General features: G+C 30.8%; 1 pseudogene across 1 annotated transcript in view; it reads right to left on the bottom strand.

Annotated features, from left to right (window-relative positions):
• The window catches only part of LOC146997269 (cullin-5-like), a 572,661-nt pseudogene that overhangs the window by 303,446 nt on the left and 247,127 nt on the right, over positions 1 to 22,088 (bottom strand). Inside the window, exons 15-18 of the transcript XR_015040943.1 lie at positions 16,506 to 16,637; positions 16,279 to 16,399; positions 10,636 to 10,808; positions 6,289 to 6,450 (exon numbers count right to left, since the gene is read on the bottom strand). The product of XR_015040943.1 is annotated as a cullin-5-like (transcript). The remainder of the gene's footprint in view (positions 1 to 6,288; positions 6,451 to 10,635; positions 10,809 to 16,278; positions 16,400 to 16,505; positions 16,638 to 22,088) is intronic.

Raw genomic sequence — 22,088 nt, 5'->3', positions numbered from 1 at the left:
TTATGTATTTCATGTTCATGAAGTTTGTTCTTCAGAAGCTCTGCTTGCTAATAAACTCAATTATTTGAGATCAGTTTGCATTGATCCAGGATTTCTGTTTGTTTACTGCCCTATGCTAAAACCATGTCACCTGGCTAAGCAAAAAATGGCTTCTTTTTACTATTATACATTTCATGCTTTCAAATTTTGTTCTGCAGAACCTTTGTCTGCTAATGAACTCAATTATTTGAGATCAGTTTCCATTGACCCAGGATTTTCTCTCGTGGTCAAAGCCTTTACAAAATTTTCTGCTTGCCATCAGAGAAGACATTCTGCTATTAGAAATAACATTAATAACACTGTGGAGTATAAATGTCCACTGTAAAATTATGCCCACTGCTTTCCAGTCCTGCAGATTTCTTTGCTCCTCACAAAGAGGGACCTGTATTTGTTTGCCCTCGAAATCAATTGAAATCTTGTATATAACTCTACTCCGGACTCAAGGTTGTTGTGTTACTAATTTCACATAACACATATATCAATAATTATTATTTTGAAAGTTAATTTGCTAATACAACACTGTAATGTTTATATTCAGGGAGGAGATAAATGAAAAATTGCCCTTTAAGTTCACCTTATAGATATAAAATAGCAATAGCATTATATCTATACAAAAATGGATATTATTAAAAAATACTTCTAAACTTCTTTAAAGTCATATTGTAAAAATATAGAGCTATGTTAGGTCTACAGATAAATATTATTAACAAAGCTGCTGCTTAATATAGCTATGTATCATTCATGAGCTGCAATATTAGTACAACTCAAAACATGAAGTATTGAGATAAGCATGCCTAAAGTTTTCCTTGGTTCTGAAATGCAAGAATCGTACACTTAATTGTCAGATTAAGAAATAAGCATTACTAAAAGATCATAAAATTTAAAAAAATTATCAAATTTTTTATGAAATAATGTTAGTAAAAAAATTTTTATCAAATTTTTTAATATTATATTGAATTGTTCTCGAAGTTCATGGCTCATACACAAAATTCGAAAACAATAAACTGAATTTTATTAATAATGTTACCATATTGTGACAGGTGTTACAAAATTACAAAATGGCATTCTTAATATTTTCCTTGGTTCTTGGTTGGGTTTTCCTTGGTTTTAGTTCTACATCAGTAAACAGGATATAAAAGAGTGAACGATTTTCCAACAGCAGCCTACATAAGTATCAAAATAGAATGCATTTTTATTGTTAAAATTTTAGATTGCTGCAAAATGCTAAAGAAGAACTTCCTATTGCACTGCTGGCTATAAAACAGTATAGACTGTCAAATTTCTCCATAGATAATCTCCATATATTCTTGCAAGTAGTTTATAATAAGTTTTTCCAATAATGCTTCCTGAAAGGACTGGAGATTTTTCCTACACCTGCTGTCTTTTCACCTTCAAAATCTATTTCTTTAAAAGAAATCTTCAAAACGAAGTAATCCTGTGATTGCTCTCTTACTTTTGATACAGAAATGTCGTTGAAGTATACAGTGCCATGATAAATATTTATGCAGTAAAATTTTGATATGTTTGATACCAAGGAATGCAACACATACACATTGCTGTCATTTATTATAACAGTATTGAGCTAAAATATGTGCCAGTGCTGCTGCAAAGATAATTTTACAATACTGAAAATGGTCACAACTCAAAGCTTGTTATTTTTCAAGTTGTGCCAGTATTGTAGACCATGATGGATAATCTTTATGGAACATAAAATAAGTAGTTTTCAATTTAATTTCATATACATAATAAGAAAGGAAGCTATCATTTTTAATCAGTTAAATATTTTTATGCACTAATCTAGAAAAGCAGACAAATAAATGCTTAATCATAATAAAACATCATTTACTCCAGGTTAGAAGACATATTAACATGAACAAATTTAAAGGAAATTCGCACATATTTTACTACACATGGAGAAAACAATGTAAAAGCTTACACATCCTGTTCCACTGGGAATTAAACCAGTAACAAAACTCCAATATACAGTGATTTTAATCAACCAGATTAAAATAATATGAGGGTTGGAACTTTAATAGTGGCAACTATTTATTTACAAGGAATACAAAAGTGATTCATGTCACCATGTTTTACAGTCCTTCAATATAGTCGCCAGCATTGTGTACAACCCGTTTCCAACGATGTGGAAGTCGCAGAATACCTGTAGCAGCGCCTGTTTTGTTAATAGTTTGAATGGACCGGTTTACTGCCGCAAGAATCTCAGGAACAGTTTGGAAGCAAGTGCCACGAAGTGGTTCCTTCACCTTAGGAATTAAGCCATAGTCACATGGGCTTAGATCTGGGGAGTATGGTGGATGGTAAAGCACTTCCCAGCCTCATCGCTTGAACAAATCAGTCACAGCTTGCGCTGCATGCGGCCAAGCATTGTCACGCAAAATGAGAGGAGCGTTCTGCAGAAAGTGTCGCCGTTTTTTTCTCAAAGCTGGTCGGAGATTGTGATCCAAAAATGAGCAGTAATACTGCGCAGTGACGGTCTGCTGTGGGGGAACGGTATGTGTTAGAATGACACCATCACAGTTGAACATGATAATCACCATAACTTTCACATTGCTGGGGTTCTGACGAAATTTCGAATGTCGTGGTGACCTGTGATGACACCATTCGTTTGATTGGCGTTTCAGTTCTGGCTGGTACGATCGCGCCCAAGTCTCATCCAGCGTAATGACATGCCGTAAAAAAGCATCTCCTTTGCGCTCATAGCGCTCCAGGTGGGTTCTGGCAGCATTGTATCGTAGCCATTTCTGCATTTCCGTCAAGTGATGTGGAACCCATCGTGAAGCAATTTTTCTTATGGACAGGCATTCCTTCAGAATGTGCAACACAGTCATATGCGCTAATCCTGTTTGTCCAGCCAGCTGATGAACCGTTTGGCGGCAATCACTGTCCACTAGTGCGTGAACAGCTTGCACGTCTGCATCGCTGACACTCGGACGACCTGGCCGCAGCATGTCTGCCACGTTTTGGCGTCCTTCATTGAATGCTTTCACCCATCTTGCTATGGTTCTGTAAGGCAATGCAGATTCCCCGCAAGCCTCTTGATGACACTGTCGTGCTGTATGACCTCTGGCACATTTAATTTTTATCCAACAACGTTGTTCTTTATGTCTGGTCTTATTTCACTTAATAGAGCAATAAATGGTGGCGACACAAAGTGTATAAATAAATCGATCAACTCTAAAAGAATTAATGAGGTATGCAGGTCGATCATATATAAACGAGCCTTTATTGGCTGAGAGTGGGGAAGGGTATTTGTGTGTGATTGGGCATTTGTAGTCGTTAGGTGGGGATACCTAGAGTAGGGAAACCACATCAGCCAGCTTGTCCAGTGCTTAAGTGCCCTTACAATGAGTGTGCCCATCTCTCTGGAGCAACACATAATTATAAAGTTTCTCTGTGAAAACATAATTATAAAGTTCTCTGTTCGTCTGTGAAAACATGAAACCAGCCGAAATTTACCGCAGACTGCTTGCCCAGTTCGAGGAAGCTACGCTTTCATGGTCAAAAGTGAAGGTTTGGTGCAACCAATTTAAGCAAGGCCGTGAACGTGTTGCGAATCAAGCACATCCCCGTCATCCTCGCACGAGTGTGACTAATGAAAACATTGCACGTGTTCGTGAGCTTAGCGAATGGGATCGACGTTTCCCATCGCTTCAAATTTCGGAAGAACTTGGTGTCAGCTATGAAAGTGCCCAATCAATCATCAGAAAGCATTTGGGCTTCAGAAAAATCTCAGCACATTGGGTTCCAAAGGTTGCTGAATGATGATCAAAAAGCCACAAGAGTTTGCATTTCTCAACTGCTTCGAACTCGTTTTGAAGAAGGGGAAGCTTTGCATAAAATTGCCACCAGTGATGAGACATGGGTGCATCATTACACCCCCGAATCAAAGCATGCAAGTACGAACCAAAACTCGATGTCTGCGGGGAAAATGTTGGCCATGGTTTTGGGGATTGAAGGGGTGTCCTACTGGTAGATTTCTTACACGGACGTCAGACCATCAACGCAACCTACTACTGCGGTCTCTTGGATCAAGTCAAGCTTCAATAAATGCAGAAAAGAAAAAGAGAAAGAAATGAGATTTAATCACCAAATCCATGCAGATTATGTCGCTGTCTTTTTAACACATAAATGACAGCCATTGCAGTGACAAGATCTAAACATAATGCATGAATTCAGTAGCATGCATTTGAATGCATGAAATTTCTACACAGGGGAAGATTCAACATAGCAATTGCTCCCACATCCACAATAGACCTACAAAGCAACAACTCTGCATCAATATATATCTCATTCTTCATTTTTCACAATCTAACAATAATGCCTAGCATATATTGATATTTATAAATATTCATCTAGAGACAATGATTTTTAACAAATGATGATTGTCTTTGATACTTTGCTTATTTTATGATTAATTGAAAATAACAGAGTTTGTCAAACCAATTCATAAAGTTCAATTAATTACTTTACAAAATATTCAAAACAATTATGATTTCTTTTGCTAACAAACATTAGTTCCTTACTTCTTCCTAATCCCTCCTCATAAATGCCTTTCATTTTCAGTGTACACGTGAGATTTCATAAACTCTCAGTGCAACAGATAAGTTGTCACAATTTGACAGTTACTATCACTGTGATACTGTGATATTATTACAATAATAATAGTCAGAACAATATCAGGAAACTCAGAAATGCAAACAAAAATATTCAAATACCACATACATCAATGATTTTCATTTTATAAACAAAATTCGTCATACTGAATTTAAGGAAATGTTTACAACAAGTTATATTTCATCTATCAAATTACCTTAGTCTGGATATTTGCAATAAATTTTGCTGACTTTGACTGGGTTACTGGTTAGAGTTACTGGGCTAGTGAAATAAACTTCTCTAATACTTAATTTTAAATGCCTAATATTCTCATTTTTCTCCTAAAAAAACTAGTACAAATGTTTATTTACTTATTATAGAAATACCTTTAAGCGAAATGTTTACAGAAATAACTCTGTAAATTAATGAATATCATGTTATTATGATAGTCCTGTCTAATTTTATCTTATATGCAGATCCATCTTTATTCTTCAGTTATATTCATTTGCATTGACTCATTCATTATTACACATCAACAATCTGAAGAGTTAATATGAGAGCAAAATAAACTGGCCACCATTTTTAACTTACTCAAGTACTATCATTTTTAACAACATATTTTCAATGAATTATTTAATATTTTTGTACTTTGCAGGTATATGTATATTTCAGTATTTCAGCTTGTTCTTCAGTATAGTTTCATGTAATTCCTTAATATTATTCTTTAAATTTGGAATTTATTTTCAGAAGTACAACTACTTTTTTTCCCCCTTCTTTCTCTCAATGCAACTTTTATCATAGTCAGTGTGTTGAATTTTAAATCTTACTTCTCAGCAATATGCAAACAGATAATTTCTTATTCAGACTGTATTTTTCATCCTCAATGGCATTACTTGCCATATTAACAAATATAAATTAACAGAGTTATATACAGAAGCTGGTTTCAGAAAATCACCCTGAACTCTTTTTTCTAAGCATTGAGATATCCTTTCTTTTTGCATTTCTGTTTTCAAAGTTAAAAATAAAATTTAGAAAAATCATATATTAATACTCATTACAAAGTTAAGGAATCAAATTAACAAATCAAATACTACACTCAAGTTTTAATACATTTCAGAATCAGCACTAATAGATATGAAAAAAATGAAGGGTAAAGTATAGAAGTATGTCTCTTAATAACATTTTGCATTACAAATATCAAATCCAAGCTTGATATAACAATACTAATAATGTTTTAAGTGATTCTACCATACCTGCACATAGATTATAATTACACATTTACTAATTAATCTATAAATATCAATTTATACTCTGAATGAATCTTATTAATGAAAGTGATACACAATAACAAGAGAAGTTGTCCTCATTTCAAATTAAGAAAAAAAGCTTTAAGATTATTAAAATTTTATAGGAAAATTTTTTATATAATTTTATATTTTTTTATATAATTTTTATTTTTCTAACAGTTTTTTCTCACGTGCACTTTAATTAATGAAAATCTCATGTGGTTGTAGATTTTAATTGATGGAAATATATTTATGTTCAGTAGTGTTAACTAATAAACCTATATCCATCCATTTTCAAAACTTAAGAAAATGAGTAAATTAAAAAAAAGCAATAAAAACGAATAAAACCTACCCATAACGTTCTTCTTAATTCAGCGTCAGAAAGTTCTGTAGCCAATCGTAGATTTTCAAATGTTATTCTGTCATGCGGTCGTTGATTGCAAGCAAACAGAACTGCCATTTGGAATGCAGTTACATCTAAATCAAACTTTCCAAGAGCATTGTTAAAAGTGATCTATTTAAAATAAATAAAATAAAATAAGGAACAAAAGAAGTTCACTGATAATAATAGAAATACAGGAAAAACATTCTGATGATGTTTTTAATGATTTTTTAAAGACAAATTTTTGCTTTTAAAATTTTAATTCAAGATTTCAACAGCATTTTTCAAATGGAATATTATCTTGATGGGTGTCTTTTATGTTATAATGGGATCTATCTATTTTCCAAGTGGGAACATCTCATTTGAAATAAGTAACACTTTTCTGTAAAATTTCTAACAAATTAAAGATATAAAATCAGTTTTCCATAACAGAATCATAAGACTTTAAGGATTCAATATGTGAAACTTAACCAATAATGAGAATAAAATGAGTATGGGCAACACCTCCTAGAACTAACTCAAGGCCACGGCGCGCAGTTCGTGACGTCACTGCAGTAGGGATACTTTCGTCCTCGCCAACTTTAAGGGTGCCTTCTTAAATATCCATTTGAAAGGCTTATATAAAAATTGAAATTTTTATATTTAATTCTCATCGTTTATAAATCTGGAAAATACCTTGCTTTCATTAGAATGTGAAGAACCGAGATTTTTATTTTTAGAATGTTTTTGATACGAATAACTAGAAATTTTAATTCCATTAAAAGTTATTACTGATGTTACTAAATTTAAGCGCTGAGAAACTCTTGTTAACGAAAGAAACTTCACACTTAATGAATCAGAATTTTATTTTTACGCAATAATTAAACAGAAAGACAATTTAAGACATGAAGGCAGGATATAGATCCTAAAAAATTGAGATAAATTCTAACTGATTTAAATTATGAAGCTAATTTACCTGGAATCATGTAGCAACATAAAATCATTAGTTGAAAACAAATATAATTAATCAGAGATGTTTATTGGTCAAGGGTCATATTAATTATACTTACAACAATTTATGCCTTGACTAATAAACATCTTTGATAAGTATAAGTAATATATCTTATTTTTGACATATGTTGCCGAATAATAATAAATACTCATGTTTGAAACAAATAACGCTAAGCTTGCAATGATTTAAATAAGTTTTTATAATTATTTGAGACATTAGGTGCACAGAGAGAATTGCATATTATTTTGCATTTTAAATGGCAAATATCAAATCTCTGATAGAGGTCTGATATAGATCTAAATAGCTAACCTCTGATCTTTACAGGGAAATTTTATAACATGATTTAGCACTATTGTGTGGAAGGCAAATGTAACAAATCCTAAACTGGAATGTAGAACACAACAAATGAAAAACACAACTATCATTGCATTATTACTGCCGAATAAAATTACTAACATATAATGCCCTTAGGATGCACTAAATTATACATTACAATTCGAAACAATTTATACAGAAATACTTTAGATAACATGTATATGTTTATTTTCAATCAGTCAACTAAAAAGAGGAAGGATTGTTCCAATAAAGGAAAAGAAGAAAATCATCGAAATTGTCTTTACAGTCAATTCAAAATTATTCAAAACTGTCTGTAAACGGGAAACAATAAATATTGCTTTTTTTTTTTTTTTATCACAGACTGCATTTCATCAAATAAAAATGTATGGCATCATATTTCATAAAGACTACATTTCTATCTTTAGAAAGAACTTAAATTGTAGTCTTTATGAAATATGATGCCATACATTTTTATTTCCATACGTATGTATATGCATGCGTATATATGTATGACAATATATTCGATTTCTTTGGAAGAAAAAAAATTGCTTCGACATACTGCTATACAAAATATACAATTTAAAATAATATATTTGGGGTGAAGAAAGAGAATTTTAGGATTTTTAACATATATATATATGAAGTAATTAAATTTAAAAATCAAAACACAATAAAAAAATTTCATGAACTTTAACATATACACATAGAAAAGTTGCATTGATATTGCACTATACAAGTAAATGAAGAGGGAATACATAATGAATACCTTTGACAAAAAATAAATGAAACTCAGAATTTCGTAAATTTTAATACGTGCAAATATATAGAAATGCATACATTCCCTGTAGCAGGTAAAAATTCATATTTTGGTTTGTTTATTCTACTAAATAATATAAGTTAATGTTTATTCACGACTAATAGAAAGAAAATCATACTTATCTATTAATTGTATAAAGTGAAACAGGTACTAGTTTTGAAGAATAATGTCTAATTAGATAGAAAATTCTTTTGTCAAATAAAGTGTTGCATAAATTTAATTATTTACTTACAAAAAATACGAAACACTTGCATGCAAAGATTGTTATAATCGGATTTAATTATCTAAACTAGAATTAAATACAAGATTTTGTAAAACTTCATATTTAATGATTTATGTTATATTAAGTGAATTTTAAGAATATCAGGCATGAACTCACAAAAATTTAAATAGCGTATTTTTTCGCATTAACATCAGAAACAAAATTGGTATTAGTTACAGATATATTATCAAGATTTTTCAAGGTCTTCGGATTTTAATAAATACGCTGTTCCTGTGACAAATGTATCGAGATATTTAAATGCAAGCATTTTGCAACATACAAAATGTATTTACCATTTTGAATTTTTATTAATCCTACATTTAATCTAATCCTACTTTTAAGTCACACATTTCTTTAATTTACTTAACTTGGTAAATGATGCTATTTACTACAAATTGACTAGCATGACGATAAAGAATGCAATCTGCTATAGATTGAACGATTAGCATGATGATAAACAGTACTATCTGCTATAAATTAAATTAATCATCATACTTATATAATCACTATTAGACTTACAATAAGATTAAATATGTTTACTTTCTATAAATGTATGTACTCGCTTTAGTTTATGATAATTATAACATACTTAACACAGAAGCACTTTTTAAAGCACAGATAAGTATAAACTTATTCATTAAAGGGAAAAAAAAAAAAATGCAACTTACCTTCGAAAATATTTTTGGCTTGAAATTGCTTCTATGAATCGCCTTTATTCATTTATTTAAGAATTCTTTCTCTTTCGGAAAAAAGAAACCTGTACTTTTGGACCATTTGGATATTTCCCTTTACAGTTAGGTACACAGCATGTGTAAACCATATCAAAAATTTGAAAAACAAATAATAAAGTGGAATACTTATAATATAGAAATATCTGAAAAAAGAAAGAAAATGTCGACTGTTCTTATGGACGATTTCTGACCAAGTGACCGTCAAAACTCCAGAAATCCACCCACCACAGTCCTGGGTGGGGAGAGTTAAATGAAATACAATCCCTACTGACACTGACGTCACACCTCCTCTTGGGAAACGCGCCGTGGCCTTGAGTTAGTTCTAGGAGGTGTTGGTATGGGAGACTTCTCAGTAAAATTATCATTCACACATGACAGAAGATTGAATCTTCTCTCTGCCAAAGCAAGAACACTAGGAAGTTTAACTTTCTCCACAATGCTACTTATTACCATCAATATGACTTGAGTTCTGCCAATGCAATAATACAATTAAAAAGATATTTCTCCATAATGCTATTTATGACCATCACTGTGACTTTATAATCTTAAGTAAATCGTTAATTGTAATGTAAAGTAAATTGTTATATGTAGGTTTTTCTAAATTCACATTCTGTAAGTTACATTTATAAAATTATTCTGTTATGATACTTGCATTTGTGCTTATTCACTTACCAACAAGAATTAATTATCATTCTGAATATTAACAGTTATGGAAGATAGTCTGAACTCTCCAATATATTATAATATATTTATATGCTAAAATACCATTATTTGTTATTTTCATATTTTTAATAGTCGATAGACTTGACAAATTTTAAAAGTAACACATGTTATGACTAATATATTGTTCTAATTTATGCACAGTCTTGGTATAATAGCAATATTCTAAAGCAGGATTTATCAAAAACTATGGTATATTACATTATTTTTATAGCAAAATTTTTACACAAAAGATTTAAATGAATGGTCAAAATGAATACAAAGTGGCCCATATACTGGTACATAATATGTAACTTTCTCATATTTATGTTGGTACATAATGGTGTATATATATATATATATATATATTATTCTTATTTATGTGGTACAAAACTAAATAAGTTTTAGAATCCCTGTTCCTAATCAGAGTAAATGTGAGAAAGTTGTATATATACAACTAGGAGAAAAAATAAAGTCTTACAGTGCCATTTGACATGTGATGATACCACTGAAGTTTACGACCACTGTGTTTTTGTCTATAAAATTCTTCTACTTCAGGAATAAAATCTTCAAATTCTAGAGGCAATGATACTTGTATCCGTTCACTTCCTCTAGCCCAAGCACCAGCATTAAGAATTTTCACATTGAAAGAACCTATAAAATGTATTATGAAGAAAAGAACAATAATACAAAAAATTATAAAAAAATATTTTTAAAAAATTATTAATAAAGAAAACAAGTGGAATAAATTGATATCAGGAACTAACTCATGAAAAAAGGCACAAAAATAAACTGCTGGATTTGAAAGTGACGTAATGCATATAAAATAAAAACTCATATTTATTTTATAAATTAATTACATGGATGATATGATTAAACTTGCATGCTGTTTGGCATTTCAGAACACCTAAAGTTCAGTACTGTGAATAATCATTATGGGTAGCAATAACTGCTGCTATGTGACTTGGCATACAGTGGAGTTAAATCTGGGTATCAACTAAAGATATTGCATCCATGAAGCATTAACACTTTGCCAAAGTCCATCTGTTGTAGTTATTAGTGGTTATTTTTGCCCAAGCCTCTGGCCAATGACAGAGCAGATGTTTTAAATCCATAAAAATATCCTGAACATACTGCCTAAAAAAGATATGGAAAATGCTATCTGTTGAAACAATGTCACAAAATGTGTGAAGCATGCAATCACATATTACTTTGCTGGTAGCTGACTCCACAAGTGATCTCAACATTTAGGTCTATTGGAAGCTCTAACATCTCTTCAATGTAATATTGGCTAAAAAAAGTACTAGGTATGTATAACAGATGCAAATGGGACTTGTAGCACATCCCATACCATAATTACAGGTGCTCAGTTGATATGATAATGTAAAATGACTCCAACAATCAGTTCCAATACAAACATGACTATCATGCGGCTGTATGAAAAATCATGATTCATCAGAAAAGATGGATGCACACCATTCATGAATCCATGCACATTGTTCATTGAACTATTACAATCTATACCAGAGATTGGCAAACTTTCAAAAAAAAACAAGGGGCCAGATCACAAAAATTTTGGGCTGGGTAGGCTTCAAAAAAAAAGTTTAAAACATTTTTTAGGAAGTGATATTTTTATAGTTATGCACATTTTGCTAATATTTACACCACCCCCCTAAAAAAATTCATAAATAAATAAAATAATTTTGTTTATTAATAAATATATAATGGAATAAGTTAAAATTTTATACTAATGTGATGAATACAATTGTTTTTTTCAAGATAATACTTTATCATATTGAAGTTCGAAGTTAGTACTTCCAAGTTAGTACTGCCAACTGTTAATAATGATCTGAGCTGCGACTATACACACTTCATTTTTGAAAATTTCCTTTCACATTGGTAAGTAATCCCAAATACAGATATAAATTGACATTAATATGATTTTCTCTTTTTTTTTAATGGCGGGTACGAGCCATTTTTAGGGTTTTGCCACTACTAAGGCCAGAAGTGGTGGTCATTTTATTACGGAGGCATCTAATAGGCAGACACTGTTACCTTCTATGAGAAGACAGATAATTTCCATCCATGCCTTCTTCAGGATTTGAACTCGGGATCTTCAGTACTGAAGTCTGTTTCCCTATGATCATATTTATCATCTGAAAGGTATTTATATAACTGAGTTAGATCCATTTCTTCAACCATCATTTTTAGCATATCATCATTCTACAGATCAATCACTTGCATTTGAAGGTCCTCAGTTGCACAAGCAAATGGATTTTAAAATATGGAGATGTCTTTGCGCTTGCAAAAGATCCAAAAAACATTGTTGTAACTTATGTTCACAAAATGTACCTGTCACAAATTTTGGGGGAATGGAGATTTCACACTTTTACAGTATGGAAAACAATTAAACTCATTTAACGTGATTTTTCAGCAATAAGACAGACAGAATTCATTTCACATGTGAGCATAGCAGTTATGCTCATAGGTGAAATGGTGTATTGTGTTGTATTTAATTATGGTAAAGCACACTAGGGCTAATATAAGCACACTAGGGCTGCCTAAGGAGAGGGATACCTTCATGGAGGACTTTCTAAGGGTAGATTGGCTCGTATATACATTATATATGGAGAAAACCACAAAAACACCCATGCAGCCAGCCCGTTCGCGGGATTCGAACCTTGGACCGAACTACCAGTGTTCAGCGACTTTACCGCTCGGCCGCTGTTGGGCCATACGTGAAATGAATAACAAATTTAACTTAAATTAGAAAAAATAACAAACAGTTAAATTAATAAATTTAACTTTAAATTACAAGCCTTTCCTCGTAATTTGAAGTTAAATTTGTTAAACTATCCCACGATATCTGTAAGAAATCATAATTTCTATAGTTATTCAATGTTCTATAATAGTGGTTGGACACTTTTTCTCATTTCGAAAAATTTCAATTATTTCAAAAGTCTCAAAAAAAATTTTTCCATTGCTAACACATCAAACTACTGTATGGTAGAGCAAATCATAACCTTTCACTTTGTTAGCTTTAATAAAAAAATCATGAAACTGATGATGAAAGTGAATAAAATAGCTTACACAACTAGTTCAATGAGACATGACAGATTGAAGTGTTTCTCGCAAACAGTACGCAAATAAATAATACAAGGATTTTACCCAGATATGTTTAACATTTAGCTTCTTCACAATTATCCAACTAATACTTTCCCATCCTACATCAATTGTGATACATTTTAACTCATTTCACTACAAACTGTGTTAGTGTTTTCTCAACTTCCCTGAAGATATCTTTCCCAGTAATTGTTCCATGCAGATCATTCACAGAAGCTAATTCTTAGGTCACCTCAATATTGATTCCTTGAATAAACAGCAGCAATCTGGTTGTGTCACTAAAGTCTTTCAATACATCAACAGCCAACAAAAATGAAAATTTTTGCTTTGTCTTTTAATTGACTATTAATGCAGTTAATAATGTGCTCAACTCTTTTAACAGTTCTCGTCGAATGGCTGGCAGATCAAAACAAATGCATTTCCTCTGGGCACATTTCTTCAGCTATCACAAACAAACATGATTTAATAAATTCATCATCAAAACATATTTTTTTTCCTTTTTCTTATCTTTTTTATCTCTTTTTATCCCACAGGGCATTAGCCTTTTGGCCTTTTACGTTGAAGTCAGTTTACTTTTCAAATTGCTACCACAAAATATTAGAGCCCTGTATTATATTTAAAGAAATTAAATAATGAAGAATTTGCATAAATGTATATATGTTTCTTGCACTATGATAAAACAACGATACCTAGAGCCATCAAATTTTGAATAACAGAAGTTTCCACCTGAATATGGGCATCTGGAAGCCCGAATTTGGAATTTGTTTTATTATCTATTTCATACTTTGTAAAACTTTAACGAACTTTGTATTAACAAACTCAATGATTTCGAAGCAAGCAATGGCAACACTGTATGGGGGAAAAAATTTTATCTCCAGGGCATGAGACTGTGTATCAGAAATTCCAAAGATATACTCATTTCAAAATTATTTTGCAATACTGCCATTAAATTGAATTGAACTTGAACCATTAAACTGAATTTAATGGTTCAAGTTCTTCACGAACATGATATTTAGCAAATACAGGTAACACAGAAAACGTTAAAAAAAAGCTTCTTTGGGCGTAAAGTAAAATCTGAAGGCCTTCCGATTTTTTTTTTCTTTTTTGGCAGCTTATAAATGAGTTGTTCGTAAGTTACTTACTGCTTCATTATAAATTTTTAATTTTGCAAATAAATCATATTGTAATGAAGCACTCTATTTTAAACATTCCAGTTTTAACAATCATTCATTTTCTGTGAACTTTAAATATTGTTTTGAGTGCTTAGTTTGGTAAGGATATATATTTCACAGAAGGAACTACGCTTTTCACAGAGCTATTATATTATGCAATAAACACAATACTTTATCATTTAATTTCATAGCCAAATATTCATTCTGCTTTAATACCACAACTATCAAATTTCACTTTCCACCTTTTACCTCCACTTTTCCAAGGTCTTGAGAGTGAAATGAGAGTAGTTGGTAATAAGTAAAATAAAATGAAAATAATAAAACAACACAGAGTGCTGATAATCACTAAACACCAAAAGACATGACAAACAATACAACATGTACTACTAAAGAAAAATTGAGAAAACTGGCAACATTTGTTCTATGGCAACGGCAGATTATAAATGCAAAGATGTGATCCCAATAGTTATTTTTTAGAACTTCTCAACCCAATTACTGGCAGCTGCATTAAAATTTTTTTATTTAAATACAATATTAAGCTATGGGCTGTATTAAAGCAGGCTGCAGGTCAGATTTGGCTCACAGGCCAACCCCTGGTCTCTACTATAAACCAGCGGTTCTCAACCTTTTGATGAGTGCGTACCATCTAAACAAAAATTGAAAACCTTTAGTACCACCACTACAAAATACTACTACACCACCACTCTTGCATAAATTTACAAGTGTTAGAGAAAAAAAACTCAACTAGGATGTTGGGGTTTTAATTTTTGAATTTAATAGTTAAAAATACTTAGCTTCTTTGCATACCCCCTATTTTTCTCTTGCATACCACCAGTGGTACGTGTACCACTGGTTGAGAACCCCTGCTATAAACCATTAAAGAAAACAGAACGATAGCCACTTTGCAAACAGTAGGTAATGCTACAAGCAATGTGGCATCATATGTATGGGAACTGACTGCTGTGTCATGCCCCAATCCCAAGGGTTTCTGATATTGCTGTACCATTCACAAGCAGTAAATGAATAAGACATTTCTTTTCTTTAGCTCTTTTAACCAGCCATATAAAAAAAATCAATGTTTCTTTAATGAAAAATTATAGAAAGATTAATTCAAAAAGTCTGACCAAATTTTCAGTCTTACTGTTTAATAAAATTATTTCTTGAACAGTATCTTCATACATAAAACAGAATTAAATGATAAGCCAGTTTTTAATGTATAGGAATGTTAAAATTACAGAAGCTACCATGATGAAAATTTTATATATTTCTGGATATACATATTTTAGATGTGCAAATAAAAAACGTATCATGTGTGTGTGCACATTCTGTCTGTCTACCACAAGAATATCTCTTAATAGGACGTCTATAGCTGTCTGTTGCTAAAGAAATAAGCTCTAACCCATTTTGGTAGTGATGTCTCAAGTAAATGCATTTAAGTTTGACAACTCAATGTCATTAATGATAAATTGGTGATACAAACTTTTTTATGTTTATTTTAAGCATAATACTCATTATGTCTGTAATTGTTTTCTCCTCCCTCCCTGAGCCAAAATTCACCAGAAACAAATTAACAATAAAATTTTACCTATTTGAAATATACGAGGCCTATTACTATAATGACCATTCTTAATAGCTGATTGTTCAAAATGGATACTGGTATAATTATATATAACATTCCCATTAATACAATACACATTATTATTTTATATAACCATATAAAAAGTAGACGAATTACAGACATATTCCTAAGGAGTACACATAAAATGTTAAGAAGCATGGATATAAAGCACCTTATCACCTTAAAAAAGTGACAAAAATTTGTAACTTACCAACCCAAGAACCACTATTTCAATGAAGATCTTTAAAGTGCTGATTAACATCTTTGTTAATGTTTACATCTTGAAACATCCTTGCTAATTTGTTTACATAATCAGCAGGCATACCAACATCCTTTGGTGTGAGGGGATAAATAAATAAATAAATAAAGGTTAATAATAAGCACAATTTTATATATTATAAAACTCATATCAAGATAAAAATTTAAAACTTTACTTACTCTTAACCATTCAACCATAATTTTGTCTTTCTCACTGTCAGCTGAAGACTCGAGAATGAGACGTCTTGTGAGATGAGATTTGTAATACCTCATGAAAATATCCTTATTTTGAACATACTTCAAAACTAAAAGCTGAAGAAATAAATCGGAGAGATGAACATGTGTACATATGAATTTTAATTTTAACAACAGTATCATTTCAATCGGCTTTAAGCATCTTTCTGCTTCAAATATTAGTTCAGAGTAATCAATATTTAAAAACCAGGAAACCATTTCTACAAATCTGATAATATTAAGTTCTGATAATATCTTTAATTAATAAATTAGCCTGCAGGGGCCTTACTGTTGGTAAACTTTTCATTTTTTATTATCTTTTAAAAATTATCTTTTTTTATTACCTACATCAACCTTAAAAGTGAAATTTCAAGACTCTACCTAAAAATATTTATATATGCAGCATGTAAAATTTCAATTAAATAAAGCATTTGGATTAACTGTACAGATGCCTACACCTACAATCAGAATGCTAACACACAAACTTATTATTGTTTCATTATAGTACATAAATCTAGCAGAAACAATACTTTTATTGAACATAATTTTTCTAATAATTACAGAAAATATGCATAATTAAAAGATATTTCATGGACACATAAAACATATTTTTTATAAAAGTTTATAAACTTGTAAAGAGATAAATCTATAAGATCTAAATATTTTTCCTCTTATGATTTTTGGAAATAAAAGATAGTAAGCATTGAGAGTTAGTATACATGGGTTTGTACAGATTAATGAATCAAAAGGAAATGTAAACAAAATAGTTTTAGGAAGGAAAGAATGGCTTCCTCCACAAATCTCAACAGCAAGCCATACAACAGTTTTCCTACAACTTGCAGAGAACTTAAGGAATAATCTTACTTGGAACAATAAACTGCTCTGGTTGGAAGAAAAACATAAAATAGATTAAAAAAATTATTGAAGTTAAGCATATAAAAAGTGATTTCCAAAAAGAAGAGCATTACACAATGCATAAAAAATGTGAAATGTTCATTCTAGATGCTGTCTAATCATTTTAACCCTTCAGAGTTATGGATGTAAAATTCCATATTCAAGGATGGCTTTACCACTTATTATAACTGAAATTTTCTGCCAGATGAATCTAATTTTGGATTGCATGTGTATTGGAAGGAAAGGATTCGAGGTACAAAGTGAGAGAGTCATTCTAGAATTATAAGAAAGAAAATATATTTATGACATTTCGGAAAACTCTGAAATTTCTAATGCTTCAAAATCTGTAATGTTTGGAGGGTTAAGAACATGATGATATGCTTTTGACTAGGTGATATTATCGATTGATGTATAAGAAAAATACAAATAACAATGTAATACGTAAGGCTAATGATTAAGCATGATCACAATCCACCAGTAGCATGGACTAGGTCAGCTCTCTTTTAGATCATGGGTCTCCAAACTATGGCCTGAGGGCCAAATCTGGCCCGTGAGCACTAACGATCTGGACCACTAGGGATTTCTTTAAAATAATGTTATAAAATTTTAAATTACAAATAGAATATGCAATAACTGTTTCGTATAACAGCCAATCCAGAAATACATTGCCTATCATGCACATTCTTTGTAAAACATATTATACAAACATTTCTAAATTTACAATGAGTGAAATACTGTAACACTGTATGTATAAAAAATCTCACATGGACATGCATGACCTCCTCATATGTCCTTTAAATTATACACATTTTTTGCTGCATTTCATTTAAACTTATTTCCTTGAATTCCATTAGAGATATATTTCTCACTCACTTTGCGACAAGGCAAAAATACATAAAAACTCAAAACAACTTCAAACAAAGCAAGAGTTTAAATTGTAAACAAATGGCACATTCATTAGGCTTCGTAGCACTTAAACAACTTTTAAATTGTTGATAATTCTACAATTATTGCATGCAGATTAACTAAAGTAATAAAAACCTGACCCGAAATACAAGAACACCATAATTCAGTGACTTTTAAAGGAAAAAGATGCACAATTTACAAACATATAAGAATAAAAAAAATGAGCTCATCGAGCCAGGTAACAGAGTGCGTATATATATACATATATATATAGAGAGAGACTTTTGATGCAGCAGATTGCAATCAAAAAGGGAGGTGCACAACTAAATGTTATAGCAGTGCCATATAGAGAATTTAAGACTACTTGCTTTTGAATTTTGCAAGATACATACGTACAGACATCATGAAAAAAATCTCTCCTAAATCCATTTTGGGGGAAAGAGTCTCTTTATTCTGTGCGTGCGTACACAAAAAATCATTTAAATAGATTGAAGAGAGGTCAAAATGGATATTTTCATTAAAACATGATATCCTAAATTTTTTACAATTACAATACTTCGCACTTACTTAAAGGTTTCGTGTGTTATCTTTCTAACTTTTATAGTACTATGCTAGGTCGGTTCATAGAAATTTTCAGTAGTGATTTTATTTAAAACTTAATTTTTGTTCTTTTTATGTAGTAATTTATTTTAATCTTGGAGATGTTTTTTTCACACAAAACTTACCCAAAATATAAAATACTTATGAGAGAAAGTTTGCCTCAGAGAAAAGTGTAAATAAAATACACTGATAAATTGTGACAATGGGGAGATAAAACTACTGAAAAGTAAAGTACATAAAGAAATCTGTAATATTCTGGGACAAAAATATATTTTTGAAAATGTTTAAAAACAGCTTTAAGAAATTTATATTAGGTGAAACTGCATAAATGTCTAAAAAACAAGACTTTTCATAAGATCATAGCACATAAATCCAATCACAAAAATCTCACTCCCTCATTTAAAAACATGTATGCTGTTCCTCATAAATGCTGTTCATTATAAATGCTGTTCATTACAGTGGTATGATGAATTAACTGGATCGTAGCTTTGTGAAAGAGCCAATATGGCCTACTGGCTAAAATGTTTGGAGACACCAGTTTTAGATCATATGACAGAAGAATCAAAATGTATCTAATACATACAATTTTGGATCTACTTTTTTTTTATATATATGTTTTCAACCAACATAAAAGTTTAAATTGTTTTAAAAATTCTTATCTCTATAAAAATGAATGCATATTTTTGATAACAGTAAAATTATCCAAAATATGTGTAATACAATTGATTCTTGAATATTTAGTTTTTCTATAAAACAGATCAAAAAAAATTTCATATTTTTTAAACAATGAAATGAAAACTTCATCAGGATGGCAAAATGGACAATATTTACAATTTTGGATCTACTTTTTTCCCATGTTTTCAACCAACATAAAAGTTTTAATTTTTTTTAAAATTCTTATCTTTATAAAAGTTAATGCATATTTTTTATAACAGTAAAATTATCCAAACTATGTGTAATATAATTGATTCTTGAATATTTACTTTTTCTATAAAACAGATCACACAAAAAATTTTTATTTTTTAAAAAATTAAATGAAAACTTCGTCAGAATGGCAAAATGGACAATATTATGTTTTTGAGTACCCCCCCCAAAAAAAAACATGCCAGTTTTAGTTCTAATTATTTAATTAGGAATGACTGATGACATAATTCAATAACTGATACTTTTAACAGATATTAATCATATTATATGGTAATATTAATTGGTGGTAACTTAAATATTCATTACTGAATAATAAAGAGGGTGTTTACACATTTTCAAAATAATTTAAATAAAGAATTGAAGAAAAACAAATGTTTTGCAGTAAAAATTTGAGGCCACAAATTATTCATTGAAACGAGAAAAATGGTTTGATTTTTTTTTTTTTTTTTTAAATTTTTCTTTCAAAACGTTGCTTGCAAACAAATTGTGGACCGAGGAATATGTTTTTGCGCTTTCCGAAGAGTAATATTCCTATTCCGTAATTCAGAAACACGGTGAAATGAATCACATTACAATTTCTAAGTGGAAAATAAGCAATATTATTCTTCAGAAAAGGAAAAACCATCAATGGACCTTCTACATGGAAAGAAGGTTCCAAATGAATACCAAAAAAAAGGTACATACTGTTTCTAATGCCTCTCAAGTTTATTCTTATTCTGTAATTATGAAGCTTAGAGCAATGTATGCTATTATATTTTCTAAGAGCAAAATAAGCAACATTATTCATTGGACATGAAAAAAACCGTCAATTATTACTTCTGCATTGAAAAAACTTCAAGCAAATATTCAAAAAAGGTACATACTCCTGTTTCTATAGTTAAATCATTAGTAACCAGAGAAAATCCGACGATGCAGAAATCAATTGTAAAATCTTTAAATACATCCGTACCAACAATAAATAAAACAACAAACCAAGACTTACAACTTTAAAAAATCTAAAAAGCATAATGTTCACCAGCTTTCGCCAAGGCATGTGGCTCAAGACACAACAGCTTGCAGAACCCTGTATGAAAACTATTTAGCAGGACATAAATGAAAATACATTGCGACCTTTGCTGAAGCATGGTTTTACCTAAATGATGGCAACAACTAAAAAAATGTTTTATTTGATACTGAAAAGGAAGAGAAAAAGAAACCATAAACTTAGTTCCGTCAATGCATAATTAAGTTTCTGTAATGGCTTTATGATTGCCGCAGGATTCTTTTACAGTAGGAAAATAAAAATAAGAAGAGCAGAAAAAAATTTCAACATTAATTCACTATCAAGAGAAAGTTTTATGACCGATATTGACAATAGAAATTCCATTTCTTTATGCCAGTGACTTTCAAAGCGTAAGAATTTATCAAGACAAAGCAAGAAGAATTTATCAAGACAAAGTCATACTTTGAAAAGTACCACAGAATTTCTTGAAAAAATGAAGACCGATCATATATACATATAGTACAAAGTCCGTAATCCGGACGTCCATTATCCGGAATGATCTATAATCCAGACCTCAAAATCCAAAAACTTTTTTTGTATGCTTTATGCATGCTCGTTATTGCTCGTTTGCGCATGCACGTTGGGAGGATGTGTCTCCAGACACATTAAAAAATGCTTGGCATAATTTATGGCCAGCTACCATATTTCATGGTGACCATATTTCATGGTCATTCATAGCCGCGAATTTGAAGGTATTCGGACATCGCAAAGTAAAGGTGAAATTTTCCAGTTATTGGATTTTGTAAAGAAATGTGGAGAAGCGATAATAAATGAAGATGATATAACAGAAGTTTTTCATTGGGACGACAATGCCCCAATTATCAATCAATTAATGGACAGCGAAATCTGTAGTATGGTTCTAGATCCAGAAAATACCGCTTCTGATAGTGAAGAAAGTGACAGAGAGGTTATTGAAAACAAAAAAATTTCGATTGATAAGTTAGTCGGTATTCGCAACACAACAATTACAGGACTTGAGCAGTGGAACTTTGTAACTGAACAAGAAATTATGTCTGTTTATAGAATTAAAAAGAAAGTATTGGCACAAAAAACAAACCAACTTAAACAACTTACATTGAAAGAAATGTTTAACACAGTAAACAAATAAATATTAAGCTTTTTTTTGTAAATTTTGATACCCTTTAGATCATAATTGCTCTTTA

This window comes from Stegodyphus dumicola, chromosome 5 (genome assembly GCF_044657685.1).
Source record: "Stegodyphus dumicola isolate Sdum_Otavi_A_Nest chromosome 5, ASM4465768v1".
Lineage (NCBI taxonomy): Eukaryota > Metazoa > Arthropoda > Arachnida > Araneae > Eresidae > Stegodyphus > Stegodyphus dumicola.
Note: the sequence above shows the minus strand (reverse complement) of the source record. Positions and strands in the feature narration are given on the sequence as shown.